Below are 26,788 nucleotides of genomic sequence, written 5' to 3'. Positions count from 1 at the left end.
CCATCAACCACCACTTGTTGCCTTCTTACCGAAAGCCAGTTTCTAATCCAAATGGCTAAATCTCCCTCAATCCCGAGCCTCTGTATTTTCTCCGAGAGCCTACCATGGGGAAACTTATCAAAGACTTTACTGAAGTCCATGTACACCACGCCAACTGCCCGACCCTCATCCACATGTTTGGTCACCTTCTCAAAAAACTCAGTGAGGTTTGTGAGACACGACCTGCCCTTGACGAATCCATGCTGACTATCTCCAATCAAGTTGTTGCTTGTTGGATGATTATAAATCCTGTCTCTTATAATCCTTTCCAAAATTTTTCCTGCAACACACCTAAGGCTCACAGGTCTATAATTGCCTGGGTCATTCCTACTGCCCCTCTTGAACAAGGGCACAACATTTGCAATCCTCCACTCCTCTGGTACGAAACCTGTAGATAATGAGGACTCCAAGATCAAGGCCAAAGGCTCCACCACCTCCTCCCTAGCATCCCAGACAATCCTCGGAAAAATCCTATCAGGCCCAGGGGCTTTACCTACCGTCACACGTTGTGGAATTGATGACACTTCCTCCTTACTAACCTTAACCCTTTCAATTCTAGTAGCCTCTAACTCAGTCACCTCCTCTACAATATTCTCCTGTCCCTCAGTGAAAACAGATGAGAAACATTAATTTAGCACCTCTCCAATCTCCACAGCGTCCACACACAACTTCCCACTTCTGTCTTTGACTGGCCCTATGCCTACCCAAGTCATCCTCTTATTCCTCACATACCTATCGAAAGCTTTCGGGGTCTCCTTTATTTACCTGCCAGTGTCTGCTCGTGTACCCTCCTTGCTCTTCTTAACTCTCTCTTTAAATCCTTCCTAACTAATCTGTAGCTCTCCATCACCTCATGTGAACCATCTGGTCTCATCGTCACATCAGCCTCCCTCTTCTGCTGAACAAGAGATACAATTTTTTTAGTAAACCACGGTTCCCTTAGCTGATCGCTTCCTCCCTGCCTGACAGGGACGTACCTATCAAGGACACGCAATATCTGCTCCTTAAACCAGCTCCACAATTCAATTGTCCCCATTGCCCTGCATTTTGCTAACCCATTCTATGCCTCCTTAGTCTTGCCTAATCACACTACAAGGGAGGAATGGAGAAGCCGATAGTGAAGGGGACTATCAGAGGTTACAGCAGAACATAGGTAGACTGGAGAGTTGGGCAGATAAATGGCAGATGGAGTTCAATCCGGGCAAATGCAGGGTGATGCATTTTGGAAGATCAAATTCAAGGACGAACTATACAGTAAATGGAAAAGTCTTGGGGAAAATTGATGAACAGAGAGATCTGGGTGTTCAGGTCCATTGTTCCCTGAAGGTGACAACGCAGGTCAATAGGGTGGTCTCGAAGGCATATGGCATACTTTCCTTCATTGGATGGGGTATTGAGTACAAGACTTGCCAAGGTCATGTTGCAGTTGTATCGGACTTTGGTTTGGCCACATTTGGACTACTGTGCACAGTTCCAGTCGCCACATTACCAAAAGGATGTGGATGCTTTGGAGAGGGTGCAGAGGAGGTTCACCAGGATGCTGCCTTGTATGGAGGGTGCTCGCCATGAAGAGAGGTTGAGTAGACTAGGATTATTTTCATGAGAAAGATGGAGATTGGGGGGGACCTGATTGAGGTCCACAAAATCATGAGGGTATAGACAGGGTGAACAGCAAAAAGCTTTTTACCCCCAGAGTGGAGGACTCAATTACGAGGGGTCATGAGTTCAAAGTGAGAGGAGCAAAGTTTAAGGGACATATGCATGGAAAGTTCTTTACACAGAGGTTGGTGGGCACCTGGAACGTGTTGCCAGCGGAGGTGGGAGACGCAGACACGTTAGCGTCTTTTAAGATATATTTGGACAGGCACGTGGATGGGCAGGGAGCAAATGGACACAGACCGTGAGAAAATAGGTGACAGGTGAGACAGAGGATCTTGATCGGCGCAGGCTTGGAGGGCTGAAGGACCTGTTCCTGTGCTGTAATTTTCTTAGTTGTTTTGACTGACTAGAGGGAGCGAGGGAGGGAGGAATGGATGGCTGGTGGGAGGGAGCGAGGGAGGGAGGGAGGGAGGGAGCGAGCGAGGACTGACTGGAAGAAGGAATGGATGAATGGAGGGAGCAAGAGGAAGGGGGGGCAAAGGGGCAGGAGGAGGAGGGGGGGCAAGGGGCAGGAGGAGGAGGGGGGGCAAGGGGCAGGAGGAGGAGGGGGGGCAAAGGGGCAGGAGGAGGAGGAGGGGGGGCAAAGGGGCAGGAGGAGGAGGGGGGGCAAAGGGGCAGGAGGAGGAGGGGGGGCAAAGGGGCAGGAGGAGGAGGGGGGGCAAAGGGGCAGGAGGAGGAGGGGGGGCAAAGGGGCAGGAGGACGAGGGGGGGCAAAGGGGCAGGAGGACGAGGGGGCGGGGGGGCAAAGGGGCAGCAGGAGGGGGGCAAAGGGGCAGGAGGAGGGGGGGAACGGAGGAAGGGAGATGAACACAGCAGACAGGCTGACATCAGCTTCCCTGGCCTCTGATGCTGCATGTCCTGCTGTTTCATGCTCATGAACACCTCGTTACCTCCCATTCTCTTTTGTTTGTGTTTTATCACTCTTCCTCCCTCACTCTGATTCTCTCCCCCTCTCTCACCTCTGCTGGCCCTAATTTCACTCCCTTGTCATGCTCCTTTATTTCCATCTTTCTGTCCCTTTTCTCTCTCCCACCACAAACTCTCTCTCTCTCACTCTGGCTTTATTCACAGGGGGAGAGAGTACAAGAGCAAAGGAAACCAAAGCACGCAGCGCCTTCGGCTGAGAGAGAAATGAAGCACTGCCGGAGATTTTCCAAACCCTGACACAGGGGTTGCCTCTCTCTCTCTCTCGACAGTCTCTGTGACTGCCCCATCAAACCCCACACCCATTCCCTTCCCATGGTGTCTCACCACAAACCCACCTCCGGGTAGAAATGCAAACACAAGTTGCTGAAAATGCTCAGCATCTGTGAAGAAAAAGTACCGAGATAACGTTTTGGATGCGATGACCCTTTCCCTCAGAGCTCCGGCTAGAAATGCTCCAGCCTCTGAGACAGGGTCCCCTTGTAGTCGGAGAGCTGCGGGTCGATCTCGGCTGGTCGCTTGGTGCAGGGCATCAAGAGCTCCCCATAGCCCCTGGAAGGGGTCTGTTCAGCCCCTAACCTTATACTGACCCTGGTTCTGTCCTTCCCTCATCCCCAGGAGCCCCTCCTGCCTTCCCACCTTGTCGTCGGAGTGCTGTGCGATAAAGATCCTACTTCCCACAGCGGCGGGGTGAGGGAGCATCCCCTCACTCCGAAAACACCTTCTCCCATCTCATCTTGTGGCAGTAGCTGTTCAGCTGCAGAAAGCAGCTCTGCCCGTGACCCCAAACCTCCCTACAACACCCCTCTCCTAAACCGACCCTTTTGCAGTAGCTGTAAGCCATTCAGTCACTGGGCTGTACAATAGTGACTCTCACCATGTCCTCTCACTTCCAGGACGGCTATCCTCGAAACCCCACCCCATTCCAACCCCCTCCTTCCCTTTACCTTGTAGTACGAGAGCAGTAGGCTGTTCGGCTACGGAAACCCGCGCAGGGCTGTATAATAGACACCCTCCCAATGTCCCCAGCCTTCCCTCACCCGAGGAGGGCTATTCTCACCCCCAAAACATACATTCCCAACCCCTCGCCTTGTGATAGGAGCGGCGCAGGATGTGAAACAGGGACCGTGCTCATGTCCCCAGTCCTCCCTTCACCCCAAACCCCGCTCTCACCTTGCAGTAGGAGATAGTTTTCGGCTACTCAGCCCCGGAAGGCGTCGCGGACCCTAGGCCGGGTGCTCGGGGAGCGCAGGCTCGGTGCCAGGCAGCTGTTCAGGCAGGTAGCTGTGCCCAGGAGCCGGGCGAAGAGGCCTTCTCCCACCTCGGATCCCCGCTCCCGGCAAAGGCGGCGCAGGGCTGAGCCACTGAGCAGCGAGCGCTCCGGCAGCCCGGATGCCTGCTCCTAGCCCGGTGGTCATGCTGGAGGCCGCTGGAGAACAGGAGGTTGTAGGGGTCCAGGAGCGTGGTGCGATGATCCCCGCTGCCGAACCGCTGGGTCCTCAGCCCACTCCTGGGTAAAGGGATCCAGACAGCGGACTCATCGCCGAGGCAGAGTCGGGGGGTGGGAAAAGGCGTGAGTAGGACCAGGAGAGGAAGGGGATTGACTGAAAGGGAGAAAGAGACAGTGTGTGTGTGTGTGTGTGTGTGTGAGTGAGAGAGAGAGAGAGAGAGAGAGAGAGAGGGGGGGGGGGATTAGAAATGCAGTCTGATTGCGGATGGGTTGGGTTCAAACAGAGATCTTTAAACTTTGTTCGAAAGAAACTCACAACGCTCCCTGCTGAGCGGGTGGAGAGGCTCGGCTAGAGAGTAAGAGAGATGGAGGAAAAGGCGGGGGGAGGGGCGGCGCAGAGTGGGTGGGGGGTCGACGGAGAGAGAGAAAGGCAGAAGCACATACAGAGGGAGGCAGAGACAGAGAGGGGCACACACACACAAAGACCAAAGAGACAGTGAAAGAGAAGGAGAGAGACAGAGAAGTGCACAGCGAGAGAGAGAGAGACACAGACAGACAGAGAGTGAGGCGCACACACACAGAGATGGAGAGACAGAGATTGTGTGTGTGGTGGGGGGTGGGTCTGGAGCAAATGAGAGAGGGGGAGGGGGAGACAAAGAGACAGAGTCGCAGAGTTGTACAGCAGGGAAACAAACCCTTCAGGCCGACCAGATATCGTAACTGACTAGTTCCATTTGCCAGCATGTTGCCCATATCCCTCCAGACCCTTCCTATTCATGTGTCCATGCAGGTGACTTTTAAATACTGTGAGTATAATAGCCTCTGGCAGTTCATTCCATACACAAACTACACCAGGGAGGACACATTGGCTCCAAATCCATCTCCCATCCTCTGAGAGAAAGAACAGGAAATGACATCACCAACCCAAGGAAACCGAAACACTTGAAGAGAAAGCGGGACCGAACTCCAGCGCTTCACCGGAGGCTCACTGATGATTTTACCTGGAATGGTGACGAATCATCTGAAAACTAACCTTCCAGCTCATTGAGCAATCTTACATCCAGAACCTGAACCCTGAGCTACAAATCTTCTCAAAACTCGATAATGCTTTGCCACTTGATTAACAGATGCATCCTATTTTTTAAAAAAAATAAAGTTTTCTTGCTGGATGTATGACTGACTGATCAATGTTTGTTGTCCTTCCTTAACTGAGCCTTGGGAACTCTGCAGCCCAATGCTATCAATGTGGATTTCACAAGCTTCAAAATCTCCACTCCCACCACTGCATCCCAAAACTAGCCCATCTCGTCCCCACCTCCCTAATCTGTTCTTCCTCTTACCCATCCGCTCCTCCCAGCTCAAGCCAAGCCCCATTCCCTACCTATGAAGCTCCTCCCACCCCCTTGACCTGTTCGTCCTCCCCAGAGTGACCTATCCCCTCCCTCCCTCCCCACCTACACTCACCTCTAATGGCTTCATGTCCAGCCCCTTAAGACCACAAGATACAAGTCGAAGTTGGGCCATTCGGCCCATGAAGTCCACTCCGCCATTTAAATCATGGATGATGGGCATTTCAACACCACTTCCCTGCACTCTCCCCGCAGCCCTTGATTCCTTTTGAGATCAAGAATTTGTCGATCTCTGCCTTGAAGGCATCCAACAACCCGGCCTCCATGCACTCTGCGGCAATGAATTCCACAAGCCCACCACTCTCTGGCTGAAGAAATGTTGTCTCATTTCAGTTTTAAATTTACCCCCTCTAATTTTAAGTCTGTGCCCACGGGTCCTCGTCTCCCCTCCTAACGGAAACAACTTCCGAGCGTCCACCCCTTCTAAACCATTCATTATCTTGTAAGTTTCTATTAGATCTCCCCTCGACCTTCTAAACTCTAATGAGTACAATCCCAGGATCCTCAGCCGTTCATCATACGCTAAACCTACCATTCCAGGGATCATCCATGTGAATCTACGCTGGACACGCTCCAGGGCTAGAATGTCCTTCCTGAAGCATGGGGCCCAAAATTGGACACAGTATTCTAAATGGGGCCTAACGAGAGCCTTATAAAGCCTCAGAGGCACATTGCTGCTTTTATATTCCAACCCTCTTGAGATAAACGACATTACATGCGCTTTCTTAATTACTGACTCTAGGGACTATTAACGTTGTCCTACTATGAACAAACGGAGAGAGGAACAGACCAAGAAATTTATGGCCAGTCAGAATAATCTCAGCACTGGAGAAGCTATAAAGAGGCATTCTTAGGGGTAGAATGTACTTGCATGAATTAATCAGGGATAGTCAGTATGGATTTGTTAAGATGAGGTCACATTTCAGAAATTTGATCCTTTTTTGAGGAGATGTTGGAGTGTTGATGAGCTTATGCATTTGATGTGGACTTAGTAAAGCCCGCCTTGGCAGAGTGATCAAGAAAACAGCAGTCAACGGGATCAAAGGCAAAGAGGCACACTGGAGCCAAAACTGGCTGAGGCAGAGAGCACAGGGTGATTGACGGTAGAGAGATATCTATCTGACAGGATGTTTGCTTTGAGTGGGGTTGTGCAGGGCTTGCCACAAGGGCCCTTGAAATTTGTCAATGAGATTCATCATTTCAGCTTAAACACAGAGTGTATGACCGTGTCGCTAGCAAATCACTAATTCAGTGAGGAGGATATCGGTGGAATGGTCATGTAAATAACAGCCATGGGATCAAAGGCAAAGTGGCACACTGGATCTAAAATTGGTTGACAGGCAGGATGAATAAACTTCAGGAGGAGATCAACTGACTGGTCAGCTGGGCACAGCAATTGGAACTCAACCAGGAAAAATGTGGGCTAACGAACTCTGGAGGGCTAACAAGGCCTAATGGGTGGTGACCAAAACGCCACACACGACTCCAGCTGTGGCCGAAACAAACTTTTAAACAGCTCCAAAGTGACCTCCCCATTCTTAGAATCTACGCCACGACTGATAAAGGGAGATGTCCCATATGTCTTTGTAACAACCCTTACTAGCCTGTCCTGACCCCTTCAGGAATTTATGAACAAGCACCCCAGCATCCCTTTTCTCCTCTAAGCTTCCCAGTGTCCTGCTATGCATTAGATTTAGATTTAGGTTTTATTATCACATGTATTCAATACACGGTACAAGAGTACAATGTCACCTCAGATGGTGTCATCTCAGGGACAAAGTACCTTGGTACGAAATTTTAGTTGCAGAAGTAGAAAAGGTATCCATCCTTCTTTACTCAGAGTCGTAGGGGAGTGGAATGCAATGCCGGAGAGGGTAGTGAAGTCAGCCTCAATAGGGGCATTTAATTGGCTATTAGACAAGCAAATGGATGACAATATAAGGTAGGGGTGGAGGTTAGATAGACCTTAGGATGAGGGTAAAAGTTTGATACAACATCGTGGGCCGAAGGGCCTGTACTGCGCTGTACCGTTCCACGTTCTATGTTAGAAAAATAAATGAATAAGTTAAAAAGTTCAGCACGACAGTCTTCTTAGTATAACAGTAGAAAAATAAAAACAAAAGTTTAAAAAGTCAAACATTACAGTCCTTTCTTAAGCCACGAATTTGCAGACACTCTGAACGAGGCTTCCCCCGTGACGGTTTGTATTCCCCTGCGTTGGGCTAGGGCCCGCCCATCCTTGCCAGTGGACTTCACTGCTGACTGCCATTGCTGACCTCCATCGGGCACGACAGGCTTTGCCACGTTAAGTACTCTCATCTTATTCCTTCTTCAGGCTACATCAATCCGCCAGTGACCTGCCCATCTGACCGATGCCAAGATTGGAGCAGACTAGGGGACATGGTGAAGGTGTTTAAGATTTTGAAGGACATGGAAAGGTTAACTGGAAGTTGTTTTTTCCATTCGTAGACATGTCAATAAACAGGGGGCACAGATTGAAGTTCACAGGTAGAAAGCTAAGAGGGGAGCTGAGGAGAACCTATTTTCCCAGTGTGGTGGGAGTCCTGAGCTCACTGACTGAAAGTGTGACTGATTCAGAAAGTGTCTGAATATTTAAGCAGTATTTAGATGTTCACTTGTGTTGCCGTAGGCTCCAGGGCTATGGGCCAAACAATCAAAACGGAAATCAATGCCATGTGAGTTCAATGTAGACAGAGCTTTGTTGAGCAGTGCAGGAACTACGGACCGCACGGCCTCCTCCTGTGCACCAAACATCCATGAGTCTATAATTACACAGCTTTTCTTTGAGGCATTTCTCCACTTGACTGATTCTTTGTAAATGCAAGGCCGACAAAATAAATCCTTTTATTAAAAGCTTCCATCTCACTGAGAAAGCTTCAGGCCAATTTGATAATCTGCTCTCAAAAATCTGCTCATATTTTGATAGTTATGACAAATTCTACTATCAGGGCTGACACAATCCACAACATTCTAAATCAATCAACAATATTCCAGAAAGATGATCATTTGCCGTTCCTACCAATTTTAACAGATGCTTTAGAAAATAGAGAAATAAATCTAGATCTGTCAAGAACTAATCAGTTCTTCCTTGGACCATACTCATATGTATCAGTTTTCAATGAAATATGCCCATTAGTTTGTGAGTTACATTGCTGACCAACAGAACAACAAATGGGCAAAAACATGACCTCACATTAAGTGTTATCACTGCTGCAAGTGAGCAGTAGAGTCATACCACACTTCTGAATATTTTTCCCAGTATTCTAATGATGAAAACATGATTGGGAACAAAAACAGCTGCTGAGGCTAGTGTCTTTGAGAAACAATAGCATCATACATATGTAGCGCATCATTTATCTTGCAGGAATGCACTGTGCACATTCTGCACAGACCAAGTTATGATTTAACACTCATCGTGGCAGTGACTAAATACAGAAATATACTAATACAGCAAACCTTTTGTTAAACAGCACCTGTGGTCCCAGGAATGTGCTGAATAATCAAAAATTCCAGTTGATCAATAGGTCCACACACACAAAAAACACACACTCGATAATAGGAACATAATGCACAGGATATACACATCACTGTTCTCCTTCATTTACAGCATAAATAACTTCAGTAATGATGCAACTTTGCGTGAACTAAAACTTACTGGCAGAGAGCCTTCTCACTTGCACCCTCACCAGACATCACAGAGATTATGAGAAGACAGTAAACATCTGGTATGTAATTTTTGTCAGTTTATTGAGTGTGCTAGTTTATTAAACAAAGTTTACCTCCAGTTAAACCTACAGTTTACAAGTGTATCAGCAATGATAGATTTAGTACTGACACTTGTATTTTTCCTCCAGTTGACGCTTGGATGGACAGATCAAGACAATTTTCAAAGAAAGCACTCTGATTCTTCGACTCCAACCCCTGGAAAAGGAAATTGCAGAATGTCACTGACTCACTTTACTGATTTGAATACAGCATAAGATACATAGAACATCGAACAGTACAGGCCCTTCAGCCCACGATGTTGTGCCGAACTTTTACCCGAAACCTCAGGTCTATCAAACCTCCACCCCTATCTTATATTACCATCCATATGCCTGTCTAATAGTCACTTAAATGCCCCTAATGAGGATGATTCCGCGACCCACTCGAGCTAAAACAAAGATCTCTTTGAATTGTCATTTGTCAGACATGTATTGAATCAAAAAACAAATTTCTCACTTCCATAGATTTCTATAGCACCTTAATATGATTTGTGAAAATTAATATTTCACCCTTTCATTTTATAAATACAACTTTAAACAAAATGCTACTATATAGAACTTCTATGTTGGTATTTGCGCATATGCCATTTCAGTTTGTGTGATCTGTTTCTATACAACGAGTGATAAATACTTCGATTAAAATGGTAGAGAGCAGTGTATGTGAGATTTAATACCATGCTTTATCGGCAGACAGTCCACGAGCGGGTAGTTATTCATGAGACTCAACTGACATCATGTCTCAGGGGGGCTTGTGGCCTCTGGGTTACGTACTGTTTGACCATTGCCTACTGGTCACTGGTTGAGAGCAAAGAGAACTACTGGCTGCTATCCATTTTCAACAAGTGATCACGATAATCTACCTGCGTTTCAATGTCCCATCAACATTCAAGAATTGTTGCTCGAAGAGGCTACTGTGTCACAAACAGGAGCAGAATCAAGATCAACCAGAGATAATGGGAACTGCAGATGCTGGAGATTCCAAGATAATAAAATGTGAGGCTGGATGAACACAGCAGGCCAAGCAGCATCTCAGGAGCACAAAAGCTGACGTTTCGGGCCTAGGCCCTTCATCAAGATCAACCATGTTCTTTTCCCTATCTGAACAAGCTGCCAACACCAGAAATATGGGACCGTCTGAATCAATCTTATACAATTAACTTTTACAGTAGACAACAGGTGCAGAAGTAGGCCATTCAGCCCTTCGAGCCAGCACCACCATTCATTATAATCATGGCTGATCATCCACAATCAGTATCCTGTTCTTGCCTTATTCCCATAACCCTTGATTCCATTATCTTTAAGAGCTCTATCCATCTCTTTCTTGAAACGATCCAGAGACTTGTGCCTCTATTGCCTTCTGGGGCTGAGCATTCCATACATCCACCGCTCTCTGGGTGAAGAAGTTTTTTTCTCAACTCTGTTCTAAATGCCCTACTCCTTATTTTTAAACTGTGTCCTCTGGTTCTGGACTCACCCGTCAGCGGAAACATGGTTCCTGCCTCCAGAGTGTCCAATCCTTTAATAATCTTATACATCTCAATCAGACCCCCTCTCATCCTTGTAAGCCAGGGCCCTGTACAGCTGCAGAAGGACCTCTTTGCTCCGATACTCAATTCCTCTTGTTATGAATGCCAGCATGCCATGAGCTTTCTTCACTGCCTGCTGTACCTGCGTGCTTGTTTTCATTGACTTCTGTACAAGAACACCTAGATCTCGTTGTACTTCCCCTTTACCTAACTTGACTCCATTTTGATAGTTATCTGCCTTCCTGTTCTTTCCACCAAGGTGGATAACCACACATTTGTCCACATTAAACTGCATCTGCCATGCATCCGTCCACTCACCTCGCCTGTCCAAGTCACCCTGTATTCTCATAACATCCTCCTCACATTTCACACTGCCGCCCAGCTTTGTGTCATTGACAAATCTGCTAATATTACTTTTAGTGCCTTCATCTATATCATTAATGTATATTGTAAACAGCTGCAGTCCCAGCACCGAACCTTGTGGTACCCCACTGGTCACCGCCTGCCATTCCCAAAGGGACCCGTTTATCACTACTCTCTGCTTCCTGTCAGACAGCCAATTTTCAATCCAACTCAGTATTTTGCCCCCAATAACATGTGCCCTAATTTTGCTCACTAATCTCCTCTGTGGAAATTTATCAAAGGCTTTCTGAAAGTCCTGGTCCACTCCATCCACTGGTTCTCGCTTGTCCATCTTCACAGTTACATCCTCAAAAAATTCCAGAAGATTAGTCAAGCGCAATTTCCCCTTCGTAAATCCATGCTGGCTCTGACCTATCCTGTTACGGCTATCCAAATGAGTTGTAATTTCATCTTTTATAATTCACTCCAGCATCGTTCCCACCACTGACGTCAGGCTAACCGGTCTATAATTTCCTGTTTTGTCTCTCCCTCCTTTCTTGAAAAGTGGGACAACATTAGCCACCCTCCAACCTGCAGGAACTGATCCTGAATCTGTAGAACATGGGAAAATGATTACCAATCCGTTCACGATTTCTAGAGCCACCTCCTTAAGTCCCCTGGGATGCAGACCATCAGGTACCGGGGACTTAGCAGCCTTCAGACCCAACACCATTTCCTGATGAATATAAATACCCTTCAGTTCATCCATTACCCTACGTCCTTCAGCCACCATTACATCTGGGAGATTGCTTGTGTCTTCCCTAGTGAAGACAGATCCAAAGTACCTATTCAACTCTTCTGCTATTTCCTTGATCCCCATAATAAATTCACTCTTTTCTGTCTTCAAGGGCCCAATTCTAGTCTTAACCATTTTTTTTTCACATACCTTTTTCTATCCTCCTTGATAATGGGAACTGCAGATGCTGAAGAATCCAAGATAACAAAGTGTGGAGCTGGATGAACACAGCAGGCCAAGCAGCATCTCAGGAGCACAAAAGCTGATGTTTCGGGCCTAGACCCTTCATCGAGGCCCGAAACATCAGCTTTTGTGCTCCTGAGATGCTGCTTGGCCTGCTGTGTTCATCCAGCTCCACACTTTGTTATCCTTACTATCCTCCTTAATATTTTTGGTCAGTTTTCCTTTGTACCTCATTTTTTTCTCTGCGTATTGCCTTTTTAGTCAACTTCTTTTGCTCTTGAAAACCTTCCCAGTCCTCCGGCTTCCCACTCATCTTTGCTATGTTATACTTCTCTTTTATCTTTATAGAGTCCTTAACTTCCCTCGTCAGCCATGGCCGTCCCTGCCTCCCCTTAGGATCTTTCTTGCTCTTTGGAATGAACTGATCCTACACCTTGTGCATTATATCCAGAAATACCTGCCATTGTTGTTCCACTGCCATCCCTGCTACGGTATTGAACCATTGAACTTTAGACAGCTCCTCCCTCATCGCTCCATAGTTCCCTTTGTTCAACTACAATACTGACACTTCCGATTCTCCCTTCTCCCTCTCAAATTGCTGATTAAAACTTATCATATTATCATCACTACCTCTAATGGCTTCCTTACTTCGAGGTCCCTGATCAAATCCAGTTCGTTGCCCAACACCAGATCCAGAATTGCCTCCTCCCTGGTAGGCTCCATACTGACTCTGCATCTCCTGATTCTATGTCTCCACTCGCAAGGGGCTGAAGATTTTATATTTCTTTACATTCATAATTTCATATTCATTTTACTATTTACTATTTCTTTATTATTTCATTTTCTTTACTTCTGACTATTTTAAATACGACATGTTTTCTTATGCTACATCAGTGACGACATTTCAAAAGTAGTTTAGCTGCCTATAAAGTACTTTTTATACCGGAGACCATAAAATATGCTACATAAATGCAGTTCTTTCTTTTATTAACTGCTGTAGTTGTGTGCTTCTTTGCCAATGGAGGATTGGCTACAATTACGCAGAGGAGCATAAGTGAAATACATTTCCCATGACAAAATTCCAAACCAAAGTTACGAAATTAGAATAATAAAATATTGCCTGTTTGCAACTGAACTGTAGATGAGCAAAGGTCACTTAGTCAGTAAAGTACAAATTAACTATGTTCCCGACATGGAGAATACAAATGAAAACTACGGTAATGCTCACAGGAACTTGGACAATGTTCTACTTTATGATCATAGCAATGCCATATCATCAACACAGGTTTTAATAGATAATAAGTCAATCTGGGATATTTATTCATTTGTTTTATATCCTCAAGATCATCTTCGCAAATCCTGTGAACAGGGACCACTGAACAGCTGACTTAGAATTTTTTTCCACCTATAATATCCATGTTTTATCCTTCTCCCCTCGAAGTTTGTCTGCAGGAAGATGAGTTTACAGGGGCCTTACAGTTTTAATTTGTACATATATGTGTCCAATCTTTGTAAATATCTGTCTGTAGTGAGAATCCATGCATTTGCAATAAATAGGCATTCTTGTTAAGAACAGAAACCTGGACCGTGGTCTTCATCAGTTTGGATCTAAAAGACAGGTAAATTAGGGAAATTTACATACTTTTTAAAATCTTCCACATTGGGATTACTCTGGAAACAGCAGGCTCGAATTGCAGCATGGTACCCTTCTGAATGTAACACCTGAAATCACGAAAGTAATAAATTCCTTGAAAACGAACACAGATTCTATACATGAAGGTTACACAAATCCACGAGCTACAACATGGGGAAAAATACAGTGGATGCTATTTTTAACGAACAGTGTGACTACATCAACTGTTCTGTCTGAGAGTGAAATCTGAGAAATGAAAAGTGAAAACTGCCGGGTTAGAAAGATCCAGTTACGTGCTTACCTGATGGAAATGCATTGATTGTGATATTAATATATATATGATTGTTAATTGAGAGTACTGATGAATTTTGCTTATTGTTTCTGTGATCATCTCAACAATCCATTTGTCAACACAATAAAGTAGATATTGTTATTGTAAAACACCCCTGTAAATCCAAAGAAAATTTCAAGAGGGGCCAAATAAGTAGTGTTGGGGAACAAAGAAATGGCAGAGGAACTGAACAAGTATTTTGCATCAGTCTTCAGGTTGGAAGGCACCAGTAGTAGAACTTTAAGGGAGTCTGAAGCAGAAGTGAGTGCGGTGGCCATCACTAAGGAGAAGGTACAGGGGAAGCTGAAGGGTCTGTGTGGAATTTGTACATTCTCCCCATGTCCGCACGGGTCTCCGCCAGGTGCTCTGATTTCCATCCACAGTCCAAAGATGTGCAGGCAAGGTGGATCAGCCATGGCAAATGTGAGCTTGCCGGGACACAGTACAGGGCTGGGTCTTGGTGGGATGTTCTTGACGGAGATGGTGCAGACCCAATGGCCTCTTTCCGCTCTGTAGGAATTCTATAATTCCGAGAAGATGGTAAATTACATGGACCAGATGGACTGCCCCCCAGAGTTCTGAAGGAGATAAGTAAGAAGACCATGCAGGTATTGATGATCTTTCAGGAATTACTGGAGTCAGGGTGGGTCCCAAAGGAGTACAAAATGGCAAATATAACACCCCTGTTTAAAATGGAGGGAGGCAAAAGACAAGAAATTAAAAGACGAGAAAAACCTGTTAGCCTGTCATTAGGTCAGATTTTAGAATCCATTATTAAGGATGAGATCGGAGAGTACTTGGAAGGACATGGTAATACTTGGAACTACATGTTAAATTGGGCTGAGAAAACACAACTTTGTCAAGGGAAGGTCTCTGTTAGATTCTTTGAGAATGTAACCAGTGAGTAAAAACAAAAGAGAGCCATTGAACTTTATCTGTTTGGATTTTCAGAAAGCCTTTGACAAGGTGCCACACAGGACGCTTCAAAATAAAAAAAATGAGCTTATGGTGTTAGGGAGTAGGTACTGGCATGGATAGAGGATCGGCTAACTGGCAGAATGCAGAGAGTGGCAATAAAAGGGTCTTTTGCAGGATGGCAGCCAGCAACTACAGGAGTTCCACAGTCATCAGAGTTCAGACTACAGCCATTCACGTTATACATTAGCAATCTGGACAAAGGAACTAATGGTATTGTTGTCCACAGGGGGTTGTTGCTAAGTTTGCAGATGACATTTCAATAGGTGGAGAGGCAAGTAGAACATAGAACATAGAACATAGAACAGTACAGCACAGAACAGGCCCTTCAGCCCACAATGTTGTGCCGACCATTGATCCTCATGTATGCACCCTCAAATTTCTGTGACCATATACATGTCCAGCAGTCTCTTAAATGACCCCAATGACCTTGCTTCCACAACTGCTGCTGGCAACGCATTCCATGCTCTCACAACTCTCTGCGTAAAGAACCTGCCTCTGACATCCCCTCTATACTTTCCTCCAAACAGCTTAAAACTATGACCCCTCGTGCTAGCCATTTCTGCCCTGGGAAATAGTCTCTGGCTATCAACTCTATCTATGCCTCTCATTATCTTGTATACCTCAATTAGGTCCCCTCTCCTCCTCCTTTTCTCCAATGAAAAGAGACCGAGCTCAGTCAACCTCTCTTCATAAGATAAGCCCTCCAGTCCAGGCAGCATCCTGGTAAACCTCCTCTGAACCCTCTCCAAAGCATCCACATCTTTCCTATAATAGGGCGCCCAGAACTGGATGCAGTATTCCAAGTGCGGTCTAACCAAAGTTTTATAGAGCTGCAACAAGATCTCACGACTCTTAAACTCAATCCCCCTGTTAATGAAAGCCAAAACACCATATGCTTTCTTAACAACCCTGTCCACTTGGGTGGCCATTTTAAGGGATCTATGTATCTGCACACCAAGATCCCTCTGTTCCTCCACGCTGCCAAGAATCCTATCCTTAATCCTGTACTCAGCTTTCAAATTCGACCTTCCAAAATGCATCACCTCGCATTTATCCAGGTTGAACTCCATCTGCCACCTCTCAGCCCATCTCTGCATCCTGTCAATGTCCCGCTGCAGCCTACAACAGCCCTCTACACTGTCAACGACACCGCCGACCTTTGTGTCGTCTGCAAACTTGCTGACCCATCCTTCAATCCCCTCGTCCAAGTCATTAATAAAAATTACAAACAGTAGAGGCCCAAGGACAGAGCCCTGTGGAACTCCACTCACCACTGACTTCCAGGCAGAATATTTTCCTTCTACTACCACTCGCTGTCTTCTGTTGGCCAGCCAATTCTGTATCCAAGCAGCTAAGTTCCCCTGTATCCCATTCCTCCTGACCTTCTGAATGAGCCTACCATGGGGAACCTTATCAAATGCCTTACTGAAGTCCATATACACCACATCCACAGCTCGACCCTCATCAACTTGAGGCAAGTAGTGTTGAGGAAGTGGGGAGGTCACAGAGAGTCTGTAGAGAAGTGGCAGTACAGGCATAGGCTATTTTCGAAATGGGGAAAGGCTTCAGAAATCTGAAGCACAAAGATGCCCCAGTTCAGGATTCTTTTAACATGCAGGTTCAGTTGGCAGTTGGGAAGGCAAATGCAATGTCAGCATTCATTTCCATACGGCAAAAATACAAGAGCAGAGATGTATTGCTGAGGCTGTGTAAGGCTCTGGTCATATTGCATTTGGAATATTAAGAGCAGTTTTTGGCCATCTGTCTAAGGAAGGATGTGCGGGCCTTTGTCAGGGTCTAGAGGAGGTTCTCAAACATAATCCTGGCGATGAAGGGACTGTCATGTGAGGAATGGCTGAGAACTCTGGGTCTGTACTCGATGGAGTTTAGAAGGATGAAGGGGGTCACACTGAAGGTAATTCAGGCCTGGATAGAGTGGTCATGGAGATGATGTTTCCACGAGTAGGAGAGACCAGGACCTGGGGGCACAGCCTCAGAGTCAAAGGGACTACCCTTCAGGATGGAGATGAGGAGGAATTTCTTCAGTCAGAAAGTTGTGAATCTGTGGAACTCGTTGATGCAGAAACCTGTGAAGGCCAAGTCAGAGTTGATTTCAGGCGTAGATAGATATGTTCTTGCTTAGTATGGACACAGGAGAATGGGATTGAGAATGATTGATCCCACTCAATGGGCTGAATGGTCTAATTCTGTTCTTAAATCTTCAGGTCTAAAACACTGGAATGAATCAGTTCAGTGTCATTTTTATTGCACTGCAAGGACAGTAGCTCTCCAAAAGACCGAACAGATTTTCTCACGCTGTTGTGGCAAACCTATTCAATAACTGGCAACAATGCTCCTATTGTGCCTCTCTCAGCCGATGCTAGTTAGTTCTCCTACTCATCGTAACTGGACCATCCTGGTATTACTGGCACTAGTGCCATGTTTAAAGGCTATTGTGAACCAGTAAAATGCTCAGAATCCAGAACTGCCTTGTACAGTTCATAGCATTTGTCCCAGACAGGGTAGGAAAGGGGAAATTAGCACCTTATTTTACAGTTAGGGACCTGGAAGTCCTGGTGGATGGATTGGTGCAGTGCAGAACTGTCCTCTTTCCCAAGGACAAGCACAGGAGGCCATGACACAAGACTCGGCCAGACTCATCTGAGGCTGTCCAGTGTCAATGCAGTCTCAACCACCAAAAGAACCATCCAGCATTGCTGCAAGATCAGTGACCCCTGCTCCAACAGAAGAAGAGCCTCATTGTTCTGTGCTACCTCACATTCACACTCTCTCTAATTCTGCACCACCCTTCAGCACAGCTCATGTAATACCATTCTCACCAAAGCATTCAATGTCTGTCTTCGCTTGCTCTCGTCTACTTGAGGCCCCAAGGCTATTATTCCTGTATGTTCTCTGTGCCTCTTGCTCTCACCCAGGAGACCTCACCTCCCTTCCCAAACATACATGAGCACTAACAAATGCACCAGCTCATTTCATCTCACTCAATCCCTCCCTTTGTTTCATTCCAGGAAAAACAGCCCACAGTAGGGCAGAAAGAGCCAACACAGGTAGTGAGGTGTCTAACGTTTGACTTCTCACAACCTATGAGGATAGTGTCCTGACCATGATCATTCTGAGCAGCCAACTGATTGCATCCAAGCCCCTCGAGTGATATCAGACAATGCCCTGGAGTTAGCTAGATCTGCTGCCTGAAACTGCCTCCCTTGACTGGAGACCATTCCCCTCAGAACATGAAGCATGACCATGAGGTTGGAGACAATGCAACGCATTCTGTGCTTCTGCAGCTGGCACATGCTGCAGGTGTGAGATCAACATATCACGGTGCTGAACGGCAACACATCCACTCCTTTGATTGATGACTGCTGACAAACACGACAAGCTGTCTGGCTTGGTCTCGATGCCAAAAAGTTAATCAATATACTAGCATTATGAGTCTGTGAGATGTGGCAGAGGGGGCAACCCATAAAAAGACAAGGCAAATGAAGACAAGGCAGAGGAGCTGTTAGCATTCATGCGGGGACAAAATGAGAGTGGAGAGCTCAAGCAAGGTGTCCTGATGTGTAACGTGGCCCAATACACGAATGGGTGCCTGTTCCTGCATATAAAAGTGCCCTGGCAGCAGCACTGCAATGAGGGGGGCTGCTGCAATCCAAAATGCAGCAATGAAGTACAGAAGAGTACTGAAAGCAGATCTGAGATGTGCCATGATGTGCTGAGGCTGGAACATGCCACATGTCAAAACTGTGGACATGGGGTGCTACTGATGGGTGTGGCTGGAGATGCTGGTGACTAGTGTCCAAGTTGGGGATCCAGAGGAGCATTGAGCAATGTGGAAGCACCACACACCCACTCTGAATTTCATTTCGGTAATTCTCAGCATCTAGTTCCTGTCTGGCAGGTAGAAAAAGGGAATAATTATTAATGAGGGTGGTACTGAGAAATAATCTATGCCTTTTTGTGCTCCCTAGCGCGAATTTCTGCTCAATGTCTGCAATTTTACTGCAAAATGAAACATTTTGGTTTTGACATCCAGAAGGAACTTGAGCTGCAATCAATATGACGGGTACGCACCAAATGAAGAATGTCAAAATTGACAGTCGCAAAAATGATTTAATATTGGAACACATCTCATGCAGACAAAGCTCAACTTTATACAAATGAAAAATTGGAGGTCATGTCGGGTGCAGAGAAGGACACCGAAAGATTAACCCCGGACTTTCATCTCCAAGTCCGAGAATTATATCCAGCTTGGACTGAAGGAAAATAAAATTCTCTCCGCTTGCAAGGATTCCCCAATATACTGTCACAGTCTTAATACATTTCCAAGTGAAGTGCATAACATTATTCCGGAATGGAGTTTACTAAACAATCTGACTGAGATAAGCTGAAGGACAATTAGCCTGGAAAATACCACAATGGCACAGTTAATGCTCTTCAAGATACTGGCTAGGTTAAAAAGTCTCAGTTATGAGATAGACTGGTATGCTGGGTTTGTTTTCCTTGGAGCAGAGGAGGCGGAGGTGTGGGTGGGGATCTGATTGAGGCATAGAAAATTATGACAGGCACGGGCAGAATACATGGTGAGAATCCATTCCCCATGGCACATGTGTCTAAGACCAGATGGCACAAGTTTAAGGTGAGGATTAAATGCTTTGGAGGAAGTCTGAGGAAAAGCTTTTTCATCTAAAAAGTGGCAGACATATGGAGCACACTGCCTGAGAGGGTTTTTGATGCAGGTATTCTCAACATTTAAAAAGCATCTGGGATGAGCATTTAAAATGCTAGGTCAAAGTAGGCTCTGGACCAAGTGTTGACAAATGAGATTAGTGCAGCTTGGTGTTTGTTGGTAGGCATAGATATGGTGTTTCTATGCTGTATGACTCTATGAGATTGAGGGTCATATGAAAATTTATTCTACATCTGGCCGTTTATTCCTTGACATTAACTGGATGATGTTCATATTGTGTATTTTATACACGTCATTCTCTAGCACTAACATTTGTCACCGTGAAGAGCATTACAATCAGAATGTCAAGATGTCTACATGATCCTGGGCAGATCTGACCAAATGGAATCAAAAGTATATCAGTTTCAATTTTATTGATTTAAAACAAAAGTCGCTAAAACTGTCAACTACTTTATCTGTTGAACTGAAATGAAACTAGAACATACTGAAACCTTATGTCAACAATACTCGGATTGATTTTAATCAGTCGACAATCTTCACATTTACTTAACTGATCCTGTACATATCAAAATCCAATATGTCGCATGCAGTTTAGTGCACCTTAGGACAATCTAAACTTACTACATTAAAGTGTAAATCATACATAGGTATCAAAGACGTTCAGCAGCTAGTTCAGACACATTTCGACACAGAGTGGCACGTTGACCAAGTCCTTGTGATTTTGTTCCAAACCATCATAAATGGTCATTAAACGGTTGATTACTTCAGTCACATTTAGAAGTTGCTCATTTTGTGTCAATTTGTGTTGAGCCAAGACGCGTTGTGCTGTGTGCAACTCCAACAGATACACGACAAAGGAGGAAGAAAACTAACTTCGATTACAGTTTTAACTTATTGGAGCTATTAAATAAAATTAATTCCTGTATTTGGCCCAGAAATAAATACAAGGATTCACAAAAGTACTCTGGAATGATGGAAACAGGCCATTTCCTTCTCAAATGCAACATGTCAAATCCAACGAGGGAACCGTCAGTGATGCTGGTCATATACTGTTGTTTGGTTCAGTAATTCCTGCAGAACAATGGTGGAGGAACAGTAGCTTTGTATGTCATGAAGCCCTCCTTTGTATTTATGAAGCAGGACTCAGAACAATTTAACCTGAAACATCCATCTTTTTCAAGCGATGTTCATTCTCACTACATCCAAATCCAAAGTACAATCTAATTGGCTCTTTCTCCGTTTCAAATAGTGGATCTTACAACCCTTATTTCACTTCTGGTCATCAGCATTCTTTTAAATCACACTATGCCACAGCTATTAAGTGTGTTAATTATATGTTCTTGTTAATTTTAAAAAGGTGCTCTGTTACCTCGGTTTTGAACTAGATTTCTCTTGTAATTTTGCTATTTTGTCATACATATGGTATGTTCTACAGCGTCTACCAAAAATAATTAGTAGTTAAGCAAGTATCAATTCAATGTTAGTTCACATGATGCCAACAAAATCTGGCAAACTTTGTCAAAACATCGAATGCCAGTCAAACCACTCTAAATATAACAGAACCTCCATAAATAAAATCTAATGGCAATATGAGGAACGAAGCTCCCAGAGATATGCATTCATGTGACTGAAATCATTTATTTTCTCGGCTTCTAACCCTTCCACAGGCAGCAAGATCCTGGCCCATGAACCTTCACTGCTTGAAAAAAATTCCTCCTAACATCCCCCTACATCTTTTCCCCAAAACATCAATGTATTCCATTCTCCTTGTAACATCATCCATCAGCCATGGGAACACAGACTTTCCACGTTTATCTTATCCCAACCAATCATAATCCTTTATGTCTCCATTCACTACTTATTAATCCCCTGTACTCCAATGAAAATAGCATTAGTTAAATTTGTTGATAAAATGTCACATTCTTAAAACAAGTTGGGTAAATTTCATCATTATTACTCAATATTACCAAAATTATTACTCTTTAAGTTTAGTCACCAGATTTGGGTGTATCATTCCAGTCCTATTTCAAGGTTCAGGATAACTTCTTTGTTTTAGCACTGCATGAGCTACATTATAAAGCCCCATCCCACAGATACGAAAGTGGGAAGAAACACATAAAATCTGGAGGGCACTGTGTGTACATGTGTGGAAGTTCTGGGGAACTGTCAAGCAGCCTGCCTATCCTTTGACCTCCTGAGACTAATTGATGGCAATTTAAGGGATCCCCTCTATTGCGTAAGGAGATAGATGTCAATCAGGAAGGCAGTCAGCTTTACATGCACAATCCAGCCTCGAAAAACTGAGTTGGTAGGGGATCCTCATCCACAGGCCCCTTGGCCTGATCCAAGGCACTTCACGCCCTTAAACTCTCATCCAACGTTTCAACAACCCCGAACAACCCTCGACCACTCCGCACCTCTAGTCCGGGACCTGCCATCCAGCCATCAGCAACTTCAGACTCTTCTGGGCTCTAAGTGGCCAGGAGTTCTACAAGGTAGAACTTCCATCCAAGAGGGCGCCCCATGTCCTGCCTCCAGCCATTTAATGCTGCAGGGCAGCTGTGAAGAGCATGGGCAGGGTCCCATTTGGCATTTCAACTGGGAGACACCTGAGCAGGAGTGGGGGCAACAGCACCATGTCGAGTACTATTCACCAGACCAAAACTTCCATATCCTCAGCATTCTCTCCAATGTTCTGCCAATTCAACAGTCAGTGCCCAAGGTTAGTGGGAAACCAGAAATAAGGAAAGATTTCAAAGCCGAGAAATAGAAAAGAAACCGACAATAAGAGCTTATTTAAACAAATGAAAAGGAAGGAAGAGGTCAAAGAGAACGCAGATCCCTTAAAGAATGGAGGCTGCAAAAATAATAATGGGGAATCAGGAAATGGCAAATGAGACAAATAATTACTTCATATGAGTCTCCATAGCAAAAGAAACAAATACAATCTCAAAATTACTTACTTAACAAGGTACAAAAAGCAGACAGGAAATATCACCAGAGAAAAGGTGCTCGGGAAACTAATGGGGCTAAAGGTCAATAGGTATCCTGGACCTGATGTACCCTGCACTAGGATATTAAAAGATGTAGCTCCAGAGATACTGGATGCACTAGCAGTAATCTTCCAAATATCCCGGGAATCTGGAACATTTCAAGCAGTAGATTGGAATACTGCCAATGTAACAACTTCATATGAAAAGGAAGGATGACAAAAAATAGGCAACCTCTCATTAGGAAAATATTGCAGTCTGTTATAAAAGATGCAACAGCAGGTCATGTGGTCTGGCAATACTATGGCTTTAAGAGGTGTATTTTGTCCTGGCTTGTGTTCTTCTCTAAACCAATAAACAGCTCGAGAGGCCTTGGGGATGGGTAACTTCCGAAGAAGGGTCTCGACCCAAAACATCAGCTTTCCTGCTCCTCTGATGCTGCTTGGCCTGTTGTGTTCATGCAGCTCTACACCTTGTTATCTCAGATTCTCCAGCATCGGCAGTTCTTACTATCTCAGTATGAATGGGTCATGTCAGGCTCCCACAGAACCAAGGTTTTAGTTTAGATTTCGACAGTTGTTGAGGTTTGAAGTTGGCCGTGGAAGCTGTTATCTCTCTCCGTATCTCCCCATCTCTCTCTGCGTTACAGCTAAAAGCAGGGGTTCTCTTTCTGTGACCAGAATCATGTGAGACAATCTGTTTTACTGACTTTGTCTTTGCCAAGGTGTGTTTATGGGATATTATTATATTGGAACAGTTGTTGTTTGGTAGTTAAGTAATATATTATTCAATTAAGTTTTCCAGTAGAGTTAAACTAATCTCAATTCTTCTTTCTTTTGTTTGCATTTTAACTAGGGGGAAAGTGGTTTTGCTTAAATCTGAGTGGTGTGCCTAATCGATTTACATCTAGAACAGAGCACCCGAGACTTGTCTTTAAATAAAAGTTGGAGTCTAGGTTATCTCCTTGATACATATGTGTTGGGGACTTGGTCTAGTCCATAACTGTGGAAGTAGATAATATAATCAAGCAAAGTCAGCATGGCTTCATGGTGGGGAAATTGTGCCTGACAATTTTTTAAAAATTCTTTGAGTAAGTAACAGACAGGATGGATAAAACAGAACCAGTAGAAGTATTGTGTTTGGATTTTAAAATGGCACTTGAAAAAATATCGCCCTAAGTTTACCTAATATAAGAAAAAAAACACTTAATTTTGGGATAGTATATTAGCATGTTTTCAGAATTGGTCAAAGAATAGAAAATAGGCAGTTGGGCTGAAGGGAGAGATAATGGGAACTGCAGATGCTGGAGAATCCAAGATAACAAAGTGTGAAGCTGGATGAACACAACAGGCCAAGTAGCAGTGACAATGGGAACTGCAGATGCTGGAGAATCGAAGATAATAAACTCTGATGAAGGGTCTAGGCCCGAAACGTCAGCTTTTGTGCTCCTGAGACGCTGCTGGGCCTGCTGTGTTCATCCAGCCTCATATTTTATTGTCTAGGCCAAGTAGCATCTTAGGAGCACAAAAGCTGAAGTTTTGGGCCGACACTGTTCATCAGAGATGGGGATGGGGAGAGGGTTCTGAAATAAATAGGGAGAGAGGGGGAGGCGGACCGAAGATGGATAGAGGAGAAGATAGGTGGAGAGGAGAGTGTAGGTGGGGAGGTGGAGAGGGGATAGGTCAGTCCAGGGAGGACAGACAGATCAAGGAGGCGGGATGAGGTTAGTAAGTGGTAAATGGAGGTGTGGCTTGAGGTGGGAGGAGGGGTTAGGTGAGAGGAAGAACAGGTTAGGTAGGCGGGGATGAGCTGGGCTGGTTTTGGGATGCAGTGGGGGGAGGGGATGAGCTGGGCTGGTTTTGGGGTGCAGTGGGGGAGGGGGAGATTTTAAAACTTATGCAGCCCACATTCATACCATTGGGCTGTAGGGTTCCCAAGCGGAATATGAGTGGCTGTTCCTGCAACCTTCGGGTGGCATCATTATGGCACTGCAGGACGCCCATGATGGACATGTCGTCTAAGGAATGGGAGGGGGAGTTAAAATGGTTCGCAACTGGGGGGTGTACGTGTTTATAGAACAGAGAACATTACAGCACAGTACAGGCCGTTCGGCCCTTGATGTTGTGCCGACCTGTCATACTGATCTGAAGCCCATCTAACCTACACTATTCCATGTATGTCCATATGCTTATCCAATGACGACTTAAATGTACCTAAAGTTGGTGAATCTACTACTGTTGCAGGCAAAGCGTTCCATTCCCTTACTACTCTCTGAGTAAAGAAACCACCACTGACATCTGTCCGGTATCTTTCACCCCTCAATTTAAAGCTATGCCCCCTCGTGCTTGCCGGATAAAGGATAAAGGCTCTAACTCTCTGATTATTTTATATGTTTCAATGAAGTCACCTCTCAAACTTTTTCTCTCTCACGAAATTGCGAACCGAGTGGAGGTGTTCTGCAAAGCGCTTCCCAAGCCTCCGCTTGGTTTCCCCAATGTAGAGGAAGCTACACCGGGTACAGTGGATACAGTATACTACATTGGCAGATGTGCAGGTGAGCATCTGCTTAATATGGAAAGTCATCTTGGGGCCTTGGATGGGGGTGAGGGAGGAGGTGTGGGAGCAAGTGTAGCACTTCCTGCGTTTGCACGGGAACGTGCTGGGTGTGGTGGGATTGGAGGGGAGTGTGCAGTGGACAAGGGAGTCACTCGGGAAGGCAGACAAGGGTGGGGATGGAAAAATGTCTTGGGTGCTGGGGTCGGATCGTAGATGGCGGAAGTGTTAGTTGGGCTGAAGGGAGGTGTAACTAATGGAGTACCACAGGGATCAGTGCTGGATCCATACTTATTGTCAAAATATTACTGACTTATATACTTGAAGCAAACATACTATTGCCAGGTTTGCAGATGACATAAAAATAAGTGGGAAGGCTATTCAGTTCCAAGAACGACCAGGAGGCTGAAATGTTCAAAAGCAGAAGCTTGATTATGAAACAAAAAAACTCAACAGGCCTGGCAGCATCAGTGAAGAGAAAACAAAGCCAATGCTTTGAGTCCAACAATCCAAAGTTAGAACATAGAACAGACAACAGTACAGCACAGAACAGGCCCTTCAGCCCACGATGTTGTGCCGGCCATTGATCCTCATGTATGCACCCTCAAATTTCTGTGACCATATGCATGTCCAGCAGTCTCTTACATGTCCCCAATGACCTTGCTTCCACAACTGCTGCTGGCAACGCATTCCATGCTCTCACAACTCTCTGTGTAAAGAACCCTCCTCTGACATCCCCTCTTTACTTTCCTCCAACCAACTTAAAACTATGACCCCTCGTGTTAGCCATTTCTGCCCTGGGAAATAGTCTCTGGCTATCAACTCTATCTATGCCTCTCATTATCTTGTATACCTCAATTAGGTCCCCTTTCCTCCTCCTCCTTTTCTCCAATGAACAAAGTCCGAACTCAGTCAAACTCTCTTCGTCAGATAAGCCCTCCAGTCCAAGCAGCATCCTGGTAAACCTCCCCTGAACCCACTCCAAAGCATCCATATCTTTCCTACAATAGGGTGACCAGAACTGGATGCAGTATTCCAAGTGCGGTCCAACCAAAGTTTTATAGAGCTGCAACAAGATCTCACAACTGTTAAACTCAATCCCCCTGCTAATCAAAGCCAAAACACCATATGCTTTCTTAACAACCCTGTCCACTTGGGTGGCCATTTTCAGGGATCTATGTATCTGCACACCAAGATCCCTCTGTTCCTCCACACTGCCAAGAATCCTATCCTTAATCCTGTACTCAGCTTTCAAATTTGACCTTCCAAAATGCATCACCTCGCATTTATCCAGGTTGAACTCCATCTGCCACCTCTCAGCCCATCTCTGCATCCTGTCAATGTCCCGCTGCAGCCTACAACAGCCCTCTATACTGTCAACAACACCTCCGACCTTCGTGTCGTCTGCAAACTTGCTGACCCATCCTTCAATCCCCTCATCCAAGTCCTGTATCCAGACAGGTACGTTCCCCTGTATCCCAT

General features: G+C 45.3%; 1 long non-coding RNA gene across 9 annotated transcripts in view; it reads right to left on the bottom strand.

Moving 5' to 3' along the window:
• Positions 1 to 5,360, bottom strand: part of LOC132210857 (uncharacterized) — a 32,934-nt gene extending 27,574 nt beyond the window's left edge. For 2 of the 9 annotated variants that reach the window (XR_009447049.1, XR_009447048.1), the window contains exon 1: positions 3,796 to 5,119. This is a non-coding gene — a long non-coding RNA (uncharacterized LOC132210857). Of the gene's footprint in view, positions 1 to 804; positions 2,105 to 3,795 lie in introns of those variants that run through there. The other 7 variants (XR_009447045.1, XR_009447046.1, XR_009447043.1 and 4 more) reach the window with 7 other exon arrangements.
• Between the last annotated feature and the right edge of the window lie 21,428 nt (positions 5,361 to 26,788).

This window comes from Stegostoma tigrinum, chromosome 21, assembly GCF_030684315.1.
Source record: "Stegostoma tigrinum isolate sSteTig4 chromosome 21, sSteTig4.hap1, whole genome shotgun sequence".
Taxonomy (NCBI): domain Eukaryota; kingdom Metazoa; phylum Chordata; class Chondrichthyes; order Orectolobiformes; family Stegostomatidae; genus Stegostoma; species Stegostoma tigrinum.
The sequence above is the reverse complement of the archived record's forward strand: the minus strand, read 5'-3'. Positions and strand labels throughout refer to the sequence as shown.